The sequence below is a fragment of the Thalia democratica genome, chromosome 5 (genome assembly GCF_965202585.1).
Source record: "Thalia democratica chromosome 5, ktThaDemo2.hap1.1, whole genome shotgun sequence".
Lineage (NCBI taxonomy): Eukaryota > Metazoa > Chordata > Thaliacea > Salpida > Salpidae > Thalia > Thalia democratica.
In genome coordinates this window covers 37,538,717-37,563,047 of record NC_139169.1, presented here as the reverse complement: position 1 = coordinate 37,563,047, position 24,331 = coordinate 37,538,717, and positions in this window count along the sequence as shown.

The following is a 24,331-nucleotide window of genomic DNA, read 5'->3' as shown; positions in this document are numbered from 1 at the left end:
AAAAAATAGAAAATATTTTAAGTAAATCAAGTTTAAGTTTCGTTGGTTTGTTTTTGATATTATTAACAATAAGCAAGTAGAATATAACTGTAAGATTAACTCAAAATACTTTATGTATGATAAAGTATTCAAAAAACCTTATTATTGAAATTCTAAGTAGTTAAAACTCATTTTATTTTATACATTCTTAAAGTATACTCTCTTTTATTCAAATTGTGTTTAAATGTTCTAATAACATTCAAAGTAAGTTATAAAGCATATTTTTTTTCATTGTACATGGTTCTTTATACTCGTTAGTGTTTGCAAATGTTCTTTGATATAAAATATAAGCAATAAATTTCATGCTTAGTTTGTATAAGTAGCATAGATAGTAGCTATTCAGAATAATTATGTTCTGAGTTTAGTTCAAGGTTAGTTGTGGGCTATAGTGCTAATGTACGTCACATAAAACGACGATTCTCTCATAATTAAGTAGCATTAAGTAACTATTTGTTTGTTATATTATGTCTAAAATGGTAGTAAAGATGACAAACAAACTGCTAGTTATTATAACAAAATAAGGTCTTTATAATTATAAAGTAAAGTGTACAAACATTGTACTTTTTAATTACAAAATGTTTTATCAATAAACTTAAAGGATCAAAAAGTACACCCAGATATATAATACACACTAACTAAAGTTGCAAAGTCAAAATATCTACTTTTGCTGATAAAAATTATAATATTGTTTTGCGCCCAATTATTTTACTACTCATTAATATTTAATTGTTCTTAGATTTAGTTGAATAATTAAGTATAAATTAGTAGAAAAGGTAAAAATTAACTTTGCTTTATATTTTATTCGAAGTTTAAAACCCTGAGTTTGAAATCCAAAACTATGATAAAACGTATAAACTAGTTTTTTAGACTTTTTGATATAATTAAAGACCGTTAGAATTCCAAAACTGTAAAAAAATTGTGAAACAACACGAGCAGAAAAAAAGGAACAAAATAAAACAACAAAAAACATTAAAATAACAAAATTATTTTGTACTTGAACTGAAAATAATGTTTGCTGGTTTCCATATAACTTTATTTCCTGTTATTCTTGTGAATTTATTTTATTTTCCCTAAACCACGAGAAATTAAATACTTCATCCTAATTCAATCTGTCTTATACTTCTTTTGAAAGCTTTCTTCGTGTCAGATCTTTGCACTCATCGCTTACTTCGACATCAAATATCGATTCGATATTTCGACTTGTTGGGAGGTACGAAATCCTCTTGTGCCGCTTTTGAAACTTAACTTTGGGTTTTCTTCTTCTGGCCTGTAGATTGATACAAAGAGTGACAAAAATACATTGAGTGACAAAAATCTAACAACTTCAGCTCCTGCGTATTCAGATTGTAGAGATTATTATTTGGCTCATCCAGATGATAAACACCATATTTTTTAGTTCACTCATCAGATTGACAACTAACTTGAAAACAACTTTACATTTCTTCAATAGAATGCTCATCAGGTTTATTGATGGTACAATCGTGCAAATATATTAAATAATCTAATATGTAAACTGTAAAAAACAATTTCAATTTGAAAATAGTTGATAGTAAATAGCTAAGAGCAAAGTCGCACACCGTGCTCTTTAGTGCTAGCCGAAGGAAGCAAATATATAATGTTATAAGTAAAACCATTAGAAAAATTTTGAAAATTTTCAATTTCATCCTTATTTCCAAATACTACAAAAAAGTTCAAAATATTTAAAAACTGCTTCGACTAAGCATTCAAATAAAATTACTTTCTCAAAAAAAATATTTGATTTTAGGAGGATTACCGTAAATTACTTTCTAGAATAGTTTTTAGGCTAAGTAAACTACTCAGTAAACTGAAAAATAAATACATTTAATTTCAAAATATTTTAAATTAAATAGCTAAGAGAAAGATCGCTTACCGCGCGCAAAGTGTGCTTTAGTGCTAACTGAAGAAATCAAATAGATAAAATTATAAACATAATCATTAGAAAAATTTGGAAAACTTCCAACTTAGTTTTTATTTCCAAGAACTACAAAAAAAAATTTGAATATTTGAAAACTGCTTGTTAAACTAAGCATTTTAACGAAACTACTTTTTCAAAAAATAAAAATAATATCATTGAGTTTTATATGTGTTACTATAAATTATTTTCTTAGAGTAGTTGTTAAATTAAGTACATCTACCAGTTAACTATAATTATTATTCACTATAAAACATATAAAATCAATTTCTATTTGAAACAGTTTATATTAGATAGCTAAGAGCCAGGTCGCACATAACGCGTAAAGCGCGCTTTAGTACTAGCCAAAGTTAAAATAATAAATAATATTATGAGTAAAAACATTTCAAAAATCAATATATTTTCATCAAATCGCAAAAAAACTATTTTCGTTATTGAGGTTTCCGTCTTCATTAGCTGCCCTGTCCCTCTGCATGCAGTTATGAAAAAAAGTTGAAACTTGGGTCTTGGTCAGGCCAGTGTTTTCTGCCAGGTTTTTCTTTTCGAGGTTGGACGGGTTAGTATTGGTGTTTGTGTAGAAGTAGTACAAAATCACTCGATATTTTTTCTGGATGTATAAAGCAATTACAAAAAAACAACATAAGCTAACAAACAATATAAAAAAATAAAAATAAAATACTTACAGCATAACTATAATTCATAAACACAAAAATACAAAACAGTAGTGTAGCTTTAAAAAATTTCGGTGAACATTAAAAATAAACAGCTATCGAAGCTTTAACTCTGTAAAAACATCCAATTTACATTTAACCAATACTATTTATATCTGAGTTTTCTTACTAGTTTTCGGACATTGAAAGTGTAAAATGTCTCGTCTCCGTCCCAGATGGTTGGAGGCAGGGAATTTCTTTTTCGAACTCGGTACTTTCCCACCGACCCGATGTCCTTCCCCTTTGCCTAGTCCCTTTCCTCGTAGTAGGCTGCAGATCCTGTTACGGGCTCTGCAGCCTCTTGTGGTTCTTTGGGTGGAACTTGAAGGTCTTGATGATGTTCTTCATCTTACTGTAAAGTTACCAAAAAACTTTTTTCTAAGTAGTGCTGCCGCGAGAAAATTATTCCCGGGAAAATTGGCCCGCGAGTTACAGAAGGCAGCTGAGCCCTGCTATAGCTGAATAATAATAAAGTGGTTTAAGAGAAACGGGAGAGACTATAATAATAATAAGACGTTCAGAAACAACCGTTTATGTATACTACCATGGTTTCACTACTAAGCAGCTCTTCAGGTACAACAATAAAACGATGATCTAAAGCGCTTTATACATGTAGAGATAAAAAGGTAGTTAGAGGTTATTATTAACACTTTGATAAGTATTTATTAGTACTTGTAGTTGTTAAGACAAAAACTTAATTAAAATACATCTAAATTAAGCATTTACAAATAATTTAAAATAAAATAATTTAATTAAAAGGTTAGTTCTAAAAACATAAACTATATTAATAATTAAAAAAAGGTTAAATTGAATTAAAAATGGAACAAGTTAGGCACACGGCAGCTAGCTCTGTTCGCTGATTCAAGTATATTTCTCTGTTAGACTCTGCAATACTTTCCAATTTACAAATATTACACGCTTCTGGTTTATAGGGGAGGTGAGTTTGCATGTAGTTTTATACTTGATAGTCCAAGAGGTACTAATGTGATTAAGTTGTTTTTCTTTATATATACCGACAGCGTTGTTTGGGTAAATTCTTTAGGCTTCAGGCTGGATTTGTGCTGGTGGTATCTGGTCTTAAAAGATACACCAGTGAAGCCTATGTATTCTTTAGTTACTTGTATTTTGTGCTTTTTCTGTTCGGTTTTTGGTACAAAAGTAAATAAAATTATGTTTTAACTACAAACTAATTTTTATTAAAGACTTTTCAAACCAAAGTTAAATAGATTTAGTTCTTTTGAAATAAAAATGGTTTCACATTGTCCTAGACAAGATATTAAACTGTATCTTTGGTGTATTACTCGATAACCGAAAGCGTTCTTCGTACACCAGGTCCTTTTTAAGCGCTTTTTTGTAAAGTATATTTTAAAGTCATTTTGAGCTGAAAATGTCTGAAAAAAAAGCCTAGTCAACAAATATTTTAAAGCTTTTTTTAGATTTTTTTGCGCATACGATTATATCAAAACCACCTTACCTAACCACGTTAAAAGTTTATTAAAAATAATATATGCCTTTTAATTTAGGCAACAGGTTTTGAGTTTTAATGAATTCATGAATGCATATTTATTATTTTTTTATTTAAAAATTTTGTTAAGTTTATTTATTATAACAAAACCAGCTATTTATAATCTGATCGTTTAGAAAGTTTTATTGTTTTGAAATTTTTTGAATTAAAATTTTTTAGACAGATGTTCTCAACATTAAATAAAAAAATTTCTCATTTTAAATAAATTTAGTAATTTGTCATCTACACATTTTTATCCACGATTTGATCATTCTGGCTTTGTGTTGATGACATCTGTTTGTGTCAAATTAAACCATTTGTTTTATCATAGTAAGTTTTAATTTACGTTATTAATAAAAACACATTGATAAAAGTTATCGATTTTAACATAAAATGATTGACTAATGTTTTCATATCATTTTGAATATAAAATACACTGCATTTAATTCTAAGATTTTTTTTAATTTTAATATATCAAAGCCTGTATATATAATTGTTTTTTTTTTTAATAGATTTATTATACTCTATGCTTAATTATTTCTAGGTAAAAGTGATACATAATTACTTGTAATTTTTGATACTAAAAAAATGTTCAAGGTATTTCTTACTAAGAAAAACCTTATACCATAATACTGTTACGTTTATTGACTTATATTTAAACATATTTGTAGCTTAATTGCACAAATTGCTTGTAATTTTACAACTTTTAAAACTTAATACTGATGTTACTGAAACTCAAATTAATTAAACATCATATTAGCAGCATAATTATTGTCAGCATGAGTTCTAAAAACAAACTGTTGCCTGTTGATGTAGCACAAGTTTTGTATGAAAACAGGTATTGCAACCAAAAAGAATTAACCGTTTTGGTTTGTAAGGACAAAACAGAAGTGATGAGCAAAAGAATCAAGTTTTAGAGGTCTAACTTCCTACTTTTGAATTACTGAGTTTCATTCTATGGCAAAACGTCATAGTCTACTTAAAGTAACTACTTTCGACTCAAAAATATTTGCTATAGCTGATAATTAACTAGTTGTAAAAAGCTGGGTAGTTCTCTAACATCGGTTAAAACTTCCGAAGAAAGAAAAACTTAGAAGCATAAATTTATAAATTAGAAATAATTTTGAATATTGTATTTGTTCTTTTATGCGAAAGTTGTATTAGATTGGTAGATTGATTGCGAGCAGCAATAAAAGTCCTGTTTCGTGTTTTACTTAAGAAATCAATGGTATTAAATGGAACCGAATAGCAGATTTAAATGTAGCGAGAGATATTGATGATTGTATAGTTTTTGAAGGTAAAAGTTTTATTACGGGAGGTGACAAATACTATGATTAATTGAATTCAGTAGAAGCCTATGATTATTATTAAAACAAATGGATTTCTATACCTGAAATGATTAAAAAAAACAAGTTATCATGATGCAGTTAATTTGGGTAAAATTTTTTTGTTATTTGTGGATATAGCACTACAAGTTGTGAAATATTTGACAGTTGTTCGAAAACGTTTACAAAAATAAAGTCTGGTTTATACTATATTTAGAAACTATTGTTTACATTTATGATGGTGTTGAGATAAAAATGGTCAAATGTTGAATCAGATTTTACTAAAAATATTTTTTTTCGGGCTACGTTAAGTTTTACACTTAAATGTCAATATGGAATTATAAGTATAATTAAGTAACATATTATCAGTAAACACTAGTTATTGTTGTCCCATTTTTAATAATTTTCTACTTGTAAGTTTTAATTTTCTAAACCCTTTCAAGAAATGTTGAGTTTGATTATTTGTTTTTTTTTATATTAGATTTGTTCCTGTTAATAAACAATGTGTTTAGTACAAACATAGAATTATTTAAAAATTATTTAAAAATGTATTAAATAACAAAAATACAAATATATAACTGTAATTTAAACATCGTTAATACATTTTAATTTAACCTAAAAAGAGAAAACAAATAAAACTACCCTTTCTAAACTCTGTAAAAAGTTTTAGATTGTTCTAAATGAATTATCAAACTTAACACAAACAAATAGTAAATGTTGGATGTATTTTGATAAAAAGAACACTTCGTTGTTTATTAAAAACTAAAACCAAACTTTTAACGTTTTTGAATGTTATAAAATAAGCTTAAAAGTGGAATGATATAGAAACACTACATTTAAACTTGAAGAAATGTTTTAACTATTCCATTAATTACTATTGTTTTCTCGAAGTTTTACTAAGAGAAGTGAAATATATGTTATTCAAAAATTTCAAAACTATTTATGTTTATTTTTAATTTAACGTGGTTTGTTATTTATATCAATTAAAATCAAGATTTACAAAACTTGGATTATACTTTAAAGATTAATACATACTGTATACATACAGTATTTTCTCGTAAAAATAGTATAAGTTTATCAAAAATACTTTCTGTTAGGCAATATAATTTTTTACACTATCAACTTGAGAGCCTACAAGAAGACGGGTACAAAATAAAACCTACTTATAAGCGTACTTTAAATTAAGGTGTTATGGGTATTTGATCATTAACAATATTAATAACTTAATAACAACTAAAATGTTTCAAGTTAAATTGCATAACACTAACAACTTGTAACAACATTGAAAAAATAAGTTGGTACTATTTTTTTTTTAATGGTAAAAGTCCACCAAACACAATCTACATAGAATAATCTAAAATATTAACTGTTTTTATATTTAAAAGTATATCTTTAAATTAAACCAAAAAACTAAGGAATAACTTTTAAGAGTTTTTATATTAGTCCTTTACTATTCTAATATTTTATTAACTACTTTTAACTACAAATACCAAAATTAAGTGAAATTAAAGTAGAAAATATGGAAAAATGTGTAATTGTTGAACTCTATGAATATCACTATTGCTTTTAGTGTATGTTTAAATGTATACTTGTTAAATGATTATTTAAAATAGATATCTTAAAAACAGCATGTAAAACTGAGAAATTTTGTTGCAGTACAATATTTCAATCTAATGGTCATAGTAATTATCAATTTATTGATATATTTAGTTAGTTCACATGATTAGATTTTACTATTAAACCAAAATTGTCAATACCTCTGTCATATTTAACCTTCCTTTCGATGAAGTAAAGAAAATATGTTAACAAGTACACACCAAAAATCTATCAAATTATAACTGCTATAATTTCAGAAATTTATCTAAATAAGCAACATTTTGAATTACACATAGCTTTGAATATTTTATTCAGAAAAATTTACAACGAAAAACAGCGATTTTAATTTGAAATTTAAGAAGTTAACTAAGTTAATCTTTTTAAAATAATATTTAAATGATTTTAGTTAAAAACAAGTTTTAGTTTTGTCATATAAAAAAAAAACAGCTTTTTAGCGATTATTTTACAAAGAATTAAAAAAAGTATACTGAGTTGCAGCTTAAATGAAAACAGCTGCTCTGGTTTCATTTAATAAACAACAATAAACTATCTATTGTTGTTATTATTGTTTCCGTCCTTATTAGCTTCCTTTTCCCTCTGCCTGCGGTTTTTGAACCAGTTCGAAATTTGGACTTGGGTCAAGCCTGTGTTTTCTGCCAGTATCTCCTTTTCGAGGTTAGTCGGGTAACTATTGGTGTTTGTGTAGAAGTACTTCAACACATGTCGTGATTTTTCCTGAATGTATTAAGCAATTACAAAAACAAAATTTATAACTAACAAACGTTGTGAAAATTAATAGTAAAATATATACAGCATTATTATACTTTATAAACACAAAATATACAAAACAGTAATGTAGCTTTAAAACATTATAGTTAAAAAAGTTAGCTCTTTTAGTTTTAACTCTTTAGAGGTAAATTTTAACTAACAGTATTTATATTTTAACTCTTTTTTAACCAATTTTCAAACCTTGAAAGTGTTGCTGGTCTCTTCTCCGTCCCAGATGGTTTGAGGCAGGGGATTTCTTTTTCGAACTCGGAACTTTCCCACCCTCCCAATGTCCTTTCCCTTGGCCTGGGACTTTTCCTCGTAGTGGGCGGCATTCCACAGGTTCTGCAGCCTCTTGTGATTCTTTGGATGGAACTTGAAGCTCTTGATAATGTTTTTCATCTCACTGTAAAGTTAGTAAAAAATTATTTATTTAGAACATCTTTTTCAATGTTTAAAAATTGTTTTAGAACTAGTCTTCTTGGTCATTCTTCAAGTCTAATTGATATTATCATCTGAATATCACCTACATGTAAGATTTGCAATACTTTGAACAACTTGAAATAGAGGGTAGCTGTCAAATTTTCACGAGCGTCGAAATTGCACTAAGAGACAGAATTGCACGAAGCCACTTTTGCACTAAGGGATAAAATTGCACAAAGACACTTTTGCACGAGCAAACAATTTTCCACGGAGACATTTTTGAACGGGCTCATTTTTTTTAATATATTTTTTTTGTACAATTTAGTTTTTTTTCTTTTTGTTTACTGTTACTGTTACCCCTAACCCTTAACCTCGAACAGTAACTTTTATTTTGTGTTTTTTTTGTTTATAAATTTTGTTTTGTTTTTGTTTTTACACTCGTGCAAAATTGACCCTTGGTGCAAACTTTTCTTCGTCCAGTTTTATACCCTCATGCAAATGTGTCTTCATGCAAAAGTATCTTCTTACAATTTTGTCTTCGGGCAATTTAGTCACCTCATGCAATTTTGACGAGTTCACAAAAAAAAATTTAACTATAAAAAACCAACAAAAATTTAAACCAACTTGAAATCACCCTCGTGAAAAGAGCACAGAGCTCTTCCCTTCAGCACCGCTTCATTGTTCTGCCACAAGTCCTGGTGGTGCTCTATGCAGCTTAGGAACAACTTGAGCTGCTCCACACGGTTCTCCTGCTCCAAATGATCGCACACAGTTGTCAGGTAATCTTCTTCTATTTCGTTCCCCGGAGATTCAAAAAACTCTGGAGCCACAGGCTGCTGTATGTCCGCTGAAATTAAAGTAAAATTTATAGAAACTCTTTAAAGACATAAACTTGCACAATCTCGATACATCTTATAAGTACAAAAAAAAATTTTTTGTGTTTAAGAAATTTTAATTTATGTTATATCAACTTATACATATGGTCTAATTGAAAAAATGCGCTCGAACTGGATTTATAGTAGTTTTAGAACTATTAATCTTAAGGCAATAGGTTACCAGAACCAAACACTATAAAACATTTAGAATATAAAACATACAGACCTCTAAATATAACTACATATACATTTGTTAAAACCAAATTCATAAAAATAAAACTCACGCAGAGGTTTGTTTGAGTTGAAGTAGGCGTCGATGTCATTTGGGGGAATCCTCAATGGGTTCGTAGGCGGCTGATGATGGGGTTTCTTGGCTTCGTGATGCTTCTTGGGGTTGTGCATCCCTGATTGGCCATGGTTGGTGCCCATTATGGCCGGTTTCTCGATCGGCCCTCCTTCCATGTTGACCATCTGGCTTGGTGTGAGGTTCTTTGTCATTTTTGATTGCTTTAAGTTATAATGACTATAATAATGTTTAAGTGTTTTTTAAAATTTATAAATGTATGTTAAAAACAGAAAAATAAAATGTTAAATTAAACTATTTTAATACTTTATAAAAATTTGTAATTAGCTGTGATTAAGTTACACTTTTTTTTTTAAGTGTTTATCTAATTTTTTGTGACTTTTTTAATAAAATTCTATATATATTTTTTAGAATTAACATAACAAGCAGTTTACATGTTATTAGGTCAAAATTGTAAATATAAACTATATATTTTTATATAAGCCTAAACTTTGCTTAAACTAGATGTGTGTAAAGAGCATTATAAAAAAATACTTTAAACTTAGCTAAGTAATAAAGTTACTAAACAAGGTAACAAATAAGTATAAACTAAATATGATAGACTATAAAAGTCTCTAGCCGGATAATGATAAAATGCTCACAGACAAACGTGAGCGATTATAATAATAATAAGACGTTCAGAAACAAACGTTTATCTATACTACCACAGTTTAACTGTTATGCAAAACTACAGGTACAACAATAAAACGTTAATCTAAAGCACTTTAAATGTGTAGAGATAGGAAGGTAACTAGAGGTGATTATTAGTACTATGATAAGTATTTGTAAGTAATCATAAGTTTTAGTAGTTATTAGTTATTATGGCAAAAATTTAAGTATAACTTTACCAAAAAACAAATAAATTAAGCATGTACGACAAAATAAAAAATAAAAAAAATAAATTAAATTAAAAGGACGATTGAAAAATCATTAAATTAAGGTTAAATTGAATTTAAAACAGTTTGATCTAAAGTGGTGCATAAGGTAATGAGCTCGCGGCCTTGTGCCCTATACTAACGAAGGGTCTTTTTTGCACGAGAATAACAGAATAAATAAAATAAAATAAATATATATATATATATAATTACCGACCAATAGTAACGTTTAAAAGTAACAGTGTTAGTAAAATAATAAGAAAAAAAAATAAAAGCAAAACGAAACATTAATAAGAAAAAACACAACACCGACCAAGTGCAAGGATTAGGGGTAACAATGATATTATAGGTAAATGAATAAAAAAAAATTCAAAAATATATGAATAAAACACAAAAAATAAAGATAAATAAATAAAATATTCAAAAAGAAAAAAAAAAGAAGTTACCGACCGAAGATAAGGTATTAAAGTGATAGTAAAAAATTATAAATTTAATACATAAATAAATTAAAAAATCAATTAAAAGAAAAACAAAACACTACTGAAAAATAAAACAAAAATAATCATTTTGTGTGAAAGAGTTTTCGTGCAAAAGTGACCCCTTGTGCAAAAGTTATAACTTGTGTCACACTTGACACTCCCCTCTAAAGTTACTTTTATTTAACGTAATAGAAAAAGAAAATTAAAGTTGATTAAAATCTTAAAAAGATAATTAGTTTTTAAACTCTATTAGTTGCGTTTATTTTTATCTTTATTTGTTTTAAGAGCAGTTTGATTTTTTTTTTGCTAAACAAAAATAACTAAAAAGTAAAAGAAATTATCGAAAAAAATATCAATTTAGTTTTCTTTTTTTATTTTAAATAAGTTTTAATGTGTATAATTCATCCTCATGACTTAGAAAATAATTATTAGTAACCACAAATAGATTATTTCATTGTTAACCTATCCCTTCCTACAATTTTTAACAACTGTTTGTTTTATCTGTCTAAATTTTAATAAGTATTTTAAAGATTTTAAGAAGGAAGCTTTTTATTTCTTATTTAGCAACTGTTTTATTTTTTTATTAGTCTAATCTTCAATACATTTTAAGTTTGTATGAAAAAAAAAATTTTTAACAATTTGTTTTTTTCGTGAAAAAAAAATTGATTTAATCAAATTTTAGTCATAAACTTTAAAAATGTAATTGTCAAAAGTCTGCTTTCTACAAAATGCTTTTAATATTTAAATAATTAAATCCTAAAGATCATAAATAAAAGCTTTTAAAAAGAAAGAAGAGGTTGATTTTGTATGAGAAAATGGACCTATAGAAATTTACACTTTAGGCATTTGAGACAAAAATTATTACAAAACTTGTTGTATCTTTAAATAAGTTGATTTTTGTTCTACTTTATAAAAAGTCTTTTTTTTTATATAAAATGTTAGATTAAATCAAATCTATATTAGTTAATTCTTTCCCAAGAAAGCAAAGTCTGATTAAACTTTGTGTTTTACTTTTTATTTGATTTCAAAAATATTTTAAATTATTATACAAATACTACATATATTAAATAAATATTTTATGATATATATTATCGACCCTGTATGTTGTTTTACAAATTTTATGCTCATTGTGACTAAAATTTTCTTTTTATTTTTTGATTCATCTAAAAAAAATTTAGGTGATTTATGAAAATATTTTTTGTTATATGACTTTAATAACCTTGAAAATACTTACACTAGATTTGTTTTTTACAAACTGTTGTTTTCTACCTTTATTTAAGTATTAACTTTAAGTTACTGTTTGTGCTAGTATAGAAAATTCTAATGAAAACACAATTTTTTTAAAGTAGCTATAGTTGTTTTAAAAGGGTTATAATAATATAAGTGTAGTAACTAATTATAGTTTTATAAACAACAAAAAAAAAACGCTCAAATTATTTAGTCCTATGACCTGGTGCACACCACGGATACCTTTTAACGTCTTGACGAGGACAGTATTAAAGAGAGTCTGTTAAAAACAATTTAGCTTCAATAATAATCTTAAGTTTTTTTTTGCAAAATAAATTATAAATACCGCTAGGTAGCGGTAGAAAGCAAACATTAAAAAATCTTGAAAATTTTTGAATGACTTTTTAAGTAATGTTTTTTAACGAGTTTAAAATGTTCAAATTGTTATCTGAACATTTATATAATATCTACGACAGTAAAAAAATGCGAGCTTTTTCACAATAAAGTTCATTGAAATTAGTACAATTTGAACACATAAGTTTTAATGAATACTTAATATTTTTTACAAATATAAACTATTTCTTATCTTAATTTTCAAAGTTTTTTTTCGATAGTTTAAACAATTTATATTACACATTGTTTAATTACAAATACATTTTTTTATATAAATGAATATTTTTGATAATCAAATGTGCACTGATTTTTTTTATTATTGATCTGCTGTATAAAAAAGCGACCCTAAATACATATTCAATTTATATAGTTTTCACATTTTAATGCAAACAAAAATTAAAGCTTGACTCATAGTTTCAATTTCGCTTGAAAAAAATTAACAGTGTTGAATAAAAGCTGAAAGGATATTTAATTTTTGTTAAAGTAAAATGAAACTACTTATTGCAATGTAATTACAAACGTATGTCATTTATACTTAGTTGGTCTTACAAACAAAATAAACACAATAATATAATATTTATTTATATCATCTGTTTAAATTAAGATTTCAATATTGTTCTTTGCGACTTAAGTAAACAATAAAGTAAAACTCAAAAAATAATATCAAAAAAGTATTGTTCTGAACATAAACATACTTATAAAAAAAATAAAATAAGGTTATTGTGTTCTAAAAATAGCTTTTAAACTTTCTAATAAGCTTTACCTAAACCTTATTTGATTTAAAGAGTTAAAATATCTTTTAAAGTTTGAAGAAGTTAGAAATTCAACAAACAAACCTTTTTCAAAAACAATGCATAGTCACCATTTGTTTATTTATACCAGCGATTCAATTTTAAAACTTTGTCCGTTAGGTGGGACGCGAACGCCGGTGGAAGTGGTACTGCCTGAGAGTCGCCTGCAACTCTAGCAGTTGCAGGTCGTCGGCTAGTTCTATAAATACAAAAAACTTTGTGCTATGGTTTAAAATATATGTTAAAATGAAAAAATATAAAAGAGAAAATTTCAGTTAGGAAGTTTTATAACTTTTGTTTTTTATCGTAACTAGAAACTATAATTTTCTTTAGCTATACTGCCTGCTAGATTTAGTTTAACTCAGGGATCGGCAGCGTTTTATAAGTCGCGGGCGAATTTTCCTATAAAATGTTGCTCAAGAACGAAGTGTTTAGAAAAAGTTCTTTCGCAACTATCAAAAAAAAAGAATTAATCAATAAAAATACTCTTGAATCTACAGCAGTGGTCTTCAAGGTTATCGAAATCTTTGCACAACAAACTGCGAAATCAGTTTCAGTGCACCCAAGTTTAAGTTTAGTCAATTATTATGTTACATTGCTTAACAAACTATAAAACAGAGTAAAAGTTTTGTTTTTGGTTTGGAAACTATTTTTTTGTTGAGTGATGGAAGGTCACGTTGTAATTGAAACTGCCGCCCGCGAAGATTTTTGTTTTTCAAAATTTGGCCCCGCAACTACCAAATGCCTGCCGAACCCTGAACTAGATAATGCATTTTTACCTGAAATAGTAAATTTTATTGCAAAAATTGGTCCTCTAGTAAAACTTGTGTAAATATAATTATAGTAGCACAAAAATTTTATGAAATAACTAAATCTACTTAAAAAAGTTTGTAAAATAGACTACTTATGACGTAAATCTGAGGCTGTTATAGTCTGTTACTTTTTGTTATAATAAGCTGTTTTATTTAAAATATAACTTTTTTAACTGGTATTTGGACCAAAAAAACTTTAAATTAGTAAAAGGTCAAGAATGGATTTATTTACCAAGTTCAAGATAAAGATATAGAAAAAACTAAAAAAGTAAGCATTTTGCTTTATACGAGTTTAAGAAAGAATGCTTCTTTTCTTTTTTCATATACATTTTTTTTTTCAATAAATACACTTTAACAAAGCAAATACTTTTTTAGCCTGTAAAAGCAAATTTTCGTCGAGCTTTGTTAGTACTGTAATTTTACCGATTTAAATACAGTTGAAATCTTATCTACAAAATAACCTTTTTGAAAAATTTTAGTTGAGAAAAAAATTAAAGTTCAGATTGTTGATCATATGCTTGTAATGAGTTTAACAGGAGTGTATAACTAAATAAAAATATTTTAATAAAATATTAGTTTGTGAAAGAAAAGCAAAAGTTTGTTGTTCTTGCAAAGAACTGAAAAAAATACAAACACGGATTGTTAAGTAATTTGAATAACAGACATGCGAAGGTTTTTTTTGCATGTTAAAGTATTTAAACATATTTGTTCAGTATTTGATTTAGTCCTGGTAAAACAATTTTAGGCAAAATTTTACACTCACGGAGTTTTTATAGAATGAAATTTTTGAAAGTTTTAGAGCTGAATGGATTACAAATAGAAAGCACAAACGTTTTATACTAACGAAAAATTAATAAAAACGAAGTCATCCTGAAGCTTATTTAAGCAAACTAATAAACAAACAATGAAATTAAATGAAAAATTGAGCAAAAGTTAGTTGTTGTGTTTTCTAATTATAACGTTTTTAATCGGAGTACTTTTAGATTAAAGAGGTAAAGGTGACATGTTATTTTTCATTCCAGTGTAAGTTTAAACAGTTTTATTTTAATTGGTCTTTTGTTTTTACTTTCTCAAATCATGCCTACCAAACTAAAAATATTAAAAAATTATTTAACATAGACAAATTTGCTTTCTAGATTTGTGCAGTATATAAAAACTAAATATAAGAAGACTTTAAATATTTTTTTCATTTGTTTTAAAAACAATTTACTTGTTAGTTTAATAACATTTTGTTCTCTATTTATACTTCAAGCAAGCAATTTTTACAACCGCTGTTATCGTTGTTTCGAAAATAATTATTTTTATTTTGTTACTTTTTATTTTAACTCATTAAAATTTCTTTTGTGTGAACATTACTAGTTACCTAAAAATCGTAGATGAAAAATATACAAAATATGTGAATATGTAAGCTTATCATCATTTTAAATTAAAAATGCTATCTAAGTTTATCATTTTTCATAATACTATTAACAAAATTTTCCCTGAATTACTATTTAATTTTTTATAGTATATAACTTTGAAAAAAGATTTTTTTTTACATAGTTATAATGTTGAAAAGAAAAAGATGCAATAAAACATTTAGATAACATTATAAGCTTCTGCTGAGTAACAATTACTAAGTCTTTGAAATAAAGTTGTAATGAATCTGAATGCTATCTTATAAAGAAAAAGAAAATTTATCATAATGAAAATTAAAACAAAGAAAAACTTAATAAAGTTGAAATCGCTTTCTACTGAGTACTTTTATGATTTTAGAATTACTACTAAAAATGATTTAATTAAAATAAAATAAAATCGGAAAAAAAAATTTCCTTGTAAATATTTAAAAAGTTCTGCTATTTAAAAAACCATCTTAACACTTTAAGAATCAATTTTTTCGTATAAAACTTTTATGAACTTTGTTTTCAAAGAAGCCGAATCGTTTCTAGTAGTATTATAGATTAAACAAAGAAAGTATATATAGTACGTATTGATAGTACTTACCATTAAAAGGTGGCACATTATCACAATTATTACTTGTACATAATCTGAATAATCTTACATTGAATTATGTTGTAACCATGTAAACAATTTTTGATTAAAAATGATAATGAAAATTAAACTGAAAGTTCATTAGAATAAAGTTTATACTTAAAACAAATAAGAAAATAACAAATTTTTAGTGAAGATTTGAGAAAGTAATGAAGTTTAAACCGAAGTCAAATTAAAAGATAACGAAGTTTAAATTAAAGATAAATTAAACGATGATAAATTTAAACTAAAGACAAATTAGAAAACAATGACATTTAAATTGAAAATTAATTAGAAGTAATAAAGTTTAAGCTAGAGACAAATTAAAGATGATTGAGGTTAAACTTAAGAAAGATAAGAAAACTAAGAAATTTTAAGTGGAGACAAATTAAAAGGTGATAAAGTTTAAATTTAATAAAAAGATAAAGTTTAAACTGAATACAAATTAGAAGATGGAAAAGTTTAAACTGAAGACAAATTAGAAGATAATGAAGAAGTTTAAACTGAACACAAATTAAAATGCAATGCAAAAGTTTAATCTTAAGACAAATTTAAAAATACTTAAGTTAAAACTTATGTATAGTTAGAACTTAAGTTGAAATTAAACAGTTTAAACTGAAGACAAATTAGAAGATGATGAAATTTGAACTGAAGATAAATTAAAATATGAAGAAGTTTAAAGTGAAAATAAGTTACAAGGTGATGAAGTTTAAACTGAAGACGAATTAGAAAAATATTAAGTTTAAACTGAAGATTAATTGGAATGTGAAAAACTTTGAACTTAAGGCAAAACATAATATGATAAAGTTTAAACTAAAGATAATTTTGGAAATTAATGAATTTAAAATGAATATAAATTAGAAGATGAAGAAGTTTAAACTGATTTCAAATTAAAAGATTGTAAAGTTTAAACCGAAGACAAATTAGAGGATGATGAAGTTTAAACTAAACACAAATTAAAAATGATCAAGTATAAACTTTTGACAAATAAGAAAATTTTAAAGTTAAAACTTCGGACAAATTAAAATATTTCGAAATTTTAACTGAAAAAAAGTAATAAGATGAAAGAGTTTAAATGAAAACGAATTAAAAAAATAAGAAGTTTGAGTAAAGACAATTTAGAAGATGTTGAAATGTAAACTGAATATATATTAGAGGATGATGAAATTTAAATTGAAAACAAATTAAGATATGAAAAAGTTTAAACTGATTATAAGTTACAAGGTGATGAAGTTTAAACTGAAGACGAATTAGAAGATGATAAAGTTTAAACTGAAGATAAATTAAGGATGATAAATTTAAACTAAAGATTAATTAGAAGAAGATAAATTTAAACTAAAGATTAATTAGAAGAAGATAAATTTAAACTAAAGATTAATAAGAAAATGATTTAGTTTAAACTAAAGGTTAATTAGAAGATGATTTAGTTTAAACTAAGATAAATTAAAAAAATATTAATATAAAGTGAAGATTAATTGAAAGGTGAATAGTTTTGAACTTTAGGGAAAACATAATATGATTAAGTTTAAACTGAAGATAATTAGAAAATAAATATAATTAAACTGAATAAAAATAAGAAGAGGATAAGTTTAAACTGAATTCAAATTAAAAGATTGTAAAGATTAAACTGAAGACAAATTAGAAGTTTGTAAAGAATAACTGAAGACAAATTAGAAGGTGATAAAATTTAAATGGAAAACAAGTTAGCAAATGATAAAGTTTCAACTGAAGATAAGTGAGAAATTTAAGAACTTTTAACTAAAGACGAATAAAAAGAAATAGTTAAAACAGAAGAAAAAATTTAAAGATAAGAAGTTTAAACAAAAAACAAATAAGAAGATGATAACGTTTAAACTGAACACAAATTAAAAGATGATCAAGAATAAACCTTTGACAAATAAGAAGATTTTATAGTTGAAACTAAGGACAAACTGAATGGTTTCAAAATTTAAACTGAAAATAAGTTATAAGATGTAGGAGTATAAATGAAAACTGTACACGAATTAGAAAATTATCAAGTTTAATCTGTTGACAAATTAGAAAATTATGAAGTTTAAACTTTAGACAAATTGAAGTATAATGCAAAAGTTTAATCTTAAGACAAAATAGAGAATACTTAAGTTAAAACTTATGAAAAATAAGAAGTTGATCCAGTTTAAACTGAAGAAAAATTGAAAAATGGTAGAGTTTAAACAGACGAAAGACTATAAAATTAAACAGTTTGACCTTTTGACAAATTAGAATATGAAAACGTTTAAACTAAATAAATGTTAGAAGATGTACAAGTTTAATCATAACACAATTTAAATATGATTAAGATGTAATTAAAATAATTAAGAAGAGTATACTGTTTAAACTGAGGACGAATTTTAAGATGATGAAGTTAAAACTGATGGAAATTAGAAGATGAAGATGTTTAAACTGCAAACAAACTTAGAAGATAATAAACATTAAATTAAAGAAGTACTAGAATATATTCTATTTTAATCTGAATAAAAATAAGAAAAGGGTAAAGTTTAAACTGAAGACGAATTAAAAGGTGTCGAAAATTGAATTGACGATAAGTTAGTAGATGACTAATTATTCATCTGTATTGTTATTATTATTATTATTATTATTATTATTATTATTATTATTATTATTATTATTATTATTATTATTATTATTATTATTATTATTATTATTATTATTATTATTATTATTATTATTATTATTATTATTATTATTATTATTATTATTATTATTGTTATTATTATTATTATTATTGTTATTGTTATTGTTATTATTATTATTGTTATTGTTATTGTTATTATTATTATTGTTATTATTATTATTGTTATTATTATTATTGTTATTATTATTATTGTTATTATTATTATTGTTATTATTATTATTGTTATTATTATTATTGTTAATATTATTATTGTTATTATTATTATTGTTATTATTATTATTGTTATTATTATTATTATTATTATTATTATTATTATTATTATTATTATTATTATTATTATTATTATTATTAATTAATTGTCAGCATGAGTTCTAAAAACAAACTGTTGCCCGTTTATGTACCACAAGTTTTGTATGAAAACAGGTATTGTAACCAAAAAGAATTCACCATTTTGATTTGTGACGACAAAACAGAAGTGATGAACAAAAGAATCAAGTTTTAGAGGTCTAATTTCCTAGAAGAAGTTACTGAGTTTCACTTTTGGCAAAACGTCATAGTCTACTTAAAGTAACTACTTTCGACTCAAAAATATTTGCTATTGCTGATAGTTTAATTAGTTGTAAAAAGCTGGGTAGTTCTCTAACATCGGTTAAAACTTCCGAAGAAAGAAAAACTTAGAAGCATAAAAGTATATAAAATAAGAAATATTTTTGAATATTGTATTCGTTCTTTCATGCGAAAGTTGTATTTGATCGATAGATGGATTACGAGCAGCAATAAAAGTCCTGTTTCGTGTTTTACTTAAGAAATCAATGGTATTAAATGAAACCGAATAGCAGATTTAAATGTAGCGAGAGATATTGCTGATTGTACAGTTTTTAAAGGTAAAATTGTTATTACGGCAGGTGACAAATACTATGATTAAATGAGGTCAGTAGAAGCATAGTTGTGAAATATTTGACAGTTGTTCGAAAACGTTTACAAAAATAAAGTCTGGTTTATACTATATTTAGAAACTATTGTTTACATTTATGATGGTGTTGAGATAAAAATGGTCAAATGTTGAATGAGATTTTACTAAAAATAATTTTTTTGGGCTACGTTAAGTTTTACACTTAAATGTCAATATGGAAGTATAAGTATAATTAAGTAACATATTCTCAGTAAACACTAGTTATTAATGTTCCATTTTTGATATTTTTCTACTTGTAAGTTTTAACTTTCTGAATCCTTTTGAGAAATGTTGAGTTTAATTATTTGTTTTTGTTATATTAGATTTGTTCCTGTTAATAAAGGATGTGTTTAGTACAAACATAGAATTATTTAAAAATTATTTAAAAATGTATTAAATGACAAAAATACAAAAATATAACTGTAATTTAAACATCTTTAATACATTTTAATTTAACCTAAAAAGAGTACAAATAAAACTATCAATTCTAAATTCTGTAAAAAGTTTTAGATTACTGTAAATAAATTATAAAACTTGACAAAAACAAATAGTAAATGTAGGATGTATTTTGATAAAAAGAACGCTTCGTTGTTTATTAAAAACAAAAATTAAACATTTGACGTGTTTTAATGTTATAAAATAAGCTTAAAACTAGAATGATATAGAAACACTACATTTACACTTGAAGAAATGTTTTAACTATTCAATTAATTTCTATTGTTTCCTCGAAGTTTTATTAAGAGAAGTGAAATATATGTTATTAAAAATTTTCAAAATTATCCTTGTTTCTTGTTAATTTTACGTGGTTTGTTATTTATATCAATTAAAATCGAGATTTACAAAACTTGGATTATACTTTAAAGATTAATACATACTGTATACATACAGTATTTTCTCGGAAAAATAATATAAGTTTATTAAAACTACTTTCTGTTAGGCAATATGATTTTTTACACTATCAACTTGAGAGCCTACAAGAAGACGGGTACAAAATAAAACTTACTTATAAGCGTATTTTAACATTAAGGTGTTATGCGTTTTTGATCATTAACAAAATTAATAAATTATTAACAACTAAAATGTTTCAAATTAAATTGCATAATACTAACAACCTGTAACAACATTAAAAAAATAAGTTGGTACTAGTTTTTTTTTTCTAATGGTAAAATTCAAACATAATCTACATAGAATAATCTAAAATATTAACTGTTCTTATATTAAAAAGTATATTTTTCAATTAAACTAAAAAACTAAAGAATAACTTTTAAGAGTTTTTATTTTAGTTCTTTAGTATTCTAATATTTAATTAACTACTTTTAACTACAAATATTAAAATCAAGTGAAACTAAAGTAGAAAATATGGAAAAATGTGTAATTGTTGAACTCTATGAATATCACTATTGCTTTTAGTGAATGTTTAAATGTATACTCTTCAAATAATTATTTTAAAAATATTTTTAATACAGCATATAAAACTGAGAAGTTTCGTTGAAGTACAATATTTTAATCGGATGGTCAGAGTAATTATCAATTTATTAATATATTTAATTAGTTCACATGATTAGATTTTACTATTAAACCAAAATAATCAATACCTCTATTATTTAACCTTCCTTTCAATGAAGTAAGGAAAATATGTTAACAAGTACACACGAGAAATCTATCAAATTATAACTGCTATAATTTCAGAAATTAAACTAAATGAGCAACATTTTAAGTACACATAGCTTTAAATATTTTATTCAGAAAAATTTACAACGAAAAACAACGATTTTAATTTAAAATTTAAGAAGTTAAGTAAATTAATCTTTTTAAAATAAGATTTAAATGATTTATTTTAATACTTTTAATATTTATTTTAAAAACAAGTTTTAGTTTTGCCATATAAAAAAAACAGCTTTTTAGCGATTATTTTACAAGAATTAAAAAAAAGTATACTGAGTTGCAGCTTAAATGAAAACAGCTGTTATGATTTCATTTAATAAACAGCAATAAATTATCTATTGTTTTTATTATTGTTTCCGTCTTTATTAGCTTCCCTTTCCCTCCGCCTGCGGTTTTTGAACCAGTTTGAAACTTGGACTAGGGTCAAGCCTGTGTTTTCTGCCAGGTTTTCCATTTCGAGGTTAGTCGGGTAAGTATTGGTGTTTGTGTAGAAGTACTTTAACATCTCTCGTGATTTTTCCTAGATGTGTAAAGCAATTACAAAAATGAAATTTAAAACTAACAAACGTTGAGAAAGTTAAAAATTAAATACATACAGCATATTTATACTTCATAAACACAAAGTATACAAAACAGTAATGTAGCTTTTAAACATTTTAGTTAAAAAATCTATCTCTTTTAGTTTTAACTCTTTAGAGGTCAATTTTAACTAACAAATTTTTTTTTTAAACTCCTTTTTTACCAATTTTCAAACCTTTAAAGTGTAGTTGATCTCTTCTCCGTCCCAGATGGTTGGAGGTAGGGGATTTCTTTGTCGAACTCGGTACTTTCCCACCGCCCCAATGTCCTTTCCCTTGGCCTGGTACTTTTCCTCGTAGTGGGCGGCAGTCCACAGGTTCTGCAGCCTCTTGTGGTTCTTCGGATGGAAGTTGAAGCTCTTGATAATGTTTTTCATCTCACTGTAAAGTTAGTAAAAAATTATTTAGAACATTTTTTTCGATGTTTAAAAATTGTTTTAGAACTAGTCTTCTTGGTCTTTCTTTAAGTCTTATTGATCATTATCATCTCAATATCACCTACATATAAGATTTACAATATTTTGAACAACTTGAAATAGAGGGTAGCTGTCAAATTTTCACGAGCGTCGAAATTGCACTAGGGGACAGAATTGCACGAAGCCACTTTTGCACTAAGAGATAAAATTGCACAAAGACACTTTTGCACGAGCAAACAGTTTTCTACGGAGACATTTTTGAACGGGTTCATTTTTTTTAAATATATCTTTTTGTACAATTTAGTATTTTTCTTTTTGTTTACTGTTACTGTTACCCCTAACCCTTAACTTCGATCAGTAACTTTTACTTTTTGTTTTTTTTGTATATATATTTTGTTTTGTTTTTGTTTTTACACTCGTGCAAAATTGACCCTGGTGCAAACTTGTCTTCGTCCAGTTTTATCCCCTCATGCAAATGTGTCTTCATGCAAAAGTATCTTCTCACAATTTTGTCTTTGGGCAATTTAATCACCTCATGCAATTTTGACCAGTTCTCAAAAAAAACAATGTAAACTATAAAAAACCTACAAAAATTCAAACCAACTTGAAATCACCCTCATGAAAAGAGCACAGAGCTCTTCCCTTCAGCACAGCTTCATTGTTCTGCCACAAGTCCTAGTTGTGCTCTAGGCAGCTTAGGAACAACTTCAGCTGCTCCACGCGGTTCTCCTGCTCCAAATGATCGCACACAGTTGTCAGGTGATCTTCTTCTATTTCGTTCTCCGGAGATTCAAAAAACTCTGGAGCCACAGGCTGCTGTATGTCCGCTGAAATTAAAGTAAAAATTATAGAAACTCTTTAAAGACATAAACTTGCACAATCTCGATACATCTTATAAGTACAAAAAAAAATTTTGTGTTTTAAAAATGTTTTTAATTTATGTTATATCAACTTATATATTTGGTCTAATTAAAAAAATGCGCTCGAGCTGGATTTATAGTAGTTTTAGAACTACTAATCTTAAGGCAATAGGTTACCCGAACTAAACACTAAAAAACATTTAAAATATAAAACATACAGACCGCTAAATATAACTACATATATATTTGTTAAAACCAAATTCACAAAAATAAAACTCACGCAGAGGTTTGTTTGAGTTGAAGTAGGTGTCGATGTCATTTGGGGGAATCCTCAATGGGTTCGCAAGCGGCTGATGATGGGGCTTCTTGGCATCGTGACTTTTCTGGGGGTTGTGCATCCCTGATTGGCCATGGTTGGTGCCCATTATGGCCGGATTCTCGATCGACCCTCCTTCCATTTTGACCATCTGGCTTGGTGTGAGCTTCTTTGTCATTTTTGATTGCTTTAAGTTATAATGACTATAATAATGTTTAAATTTTTTTTTAAATTTATAAATGTATATTGAAAAAAGAAAAACAAAATGCTAAATTAAACTATTCTAATACTTTATAAAAATTTGTAATTAGCTGTGATTAAGTTACATTTTTGTTTTAAGTGTTTATCTAATTTTTTGTGACTTTTTTAATATAATTCTATATATATTTTTTAGAATTAACATAACAAGCAGTTTTCATGTTATAAGGATAAACTTTTATATATAAACTATATACTTTTTATATAAGCCTAAACTTTGCTTAAACTAGATGTTTGTAAAGAGCATTATATCAAAATACTTTAAACTTAGCTGAATAATAAAATTACTAAACAAGGTAACAAATAAGTATAAACTAAATATAATAGACTATAAAAGTCTCTAGCCGGATATTGATAAAATGCTCACAGACAAACGTGAGCGATTATAATAAGAATAATAAGACGTTCAGAAACAAACGTTTATTGATACTACTACAGTTTAACTATTATGCAAAACTACATGTACAACAATAAAACGTTAATCTAAAGCATTTTAAATGTGTAGAGAT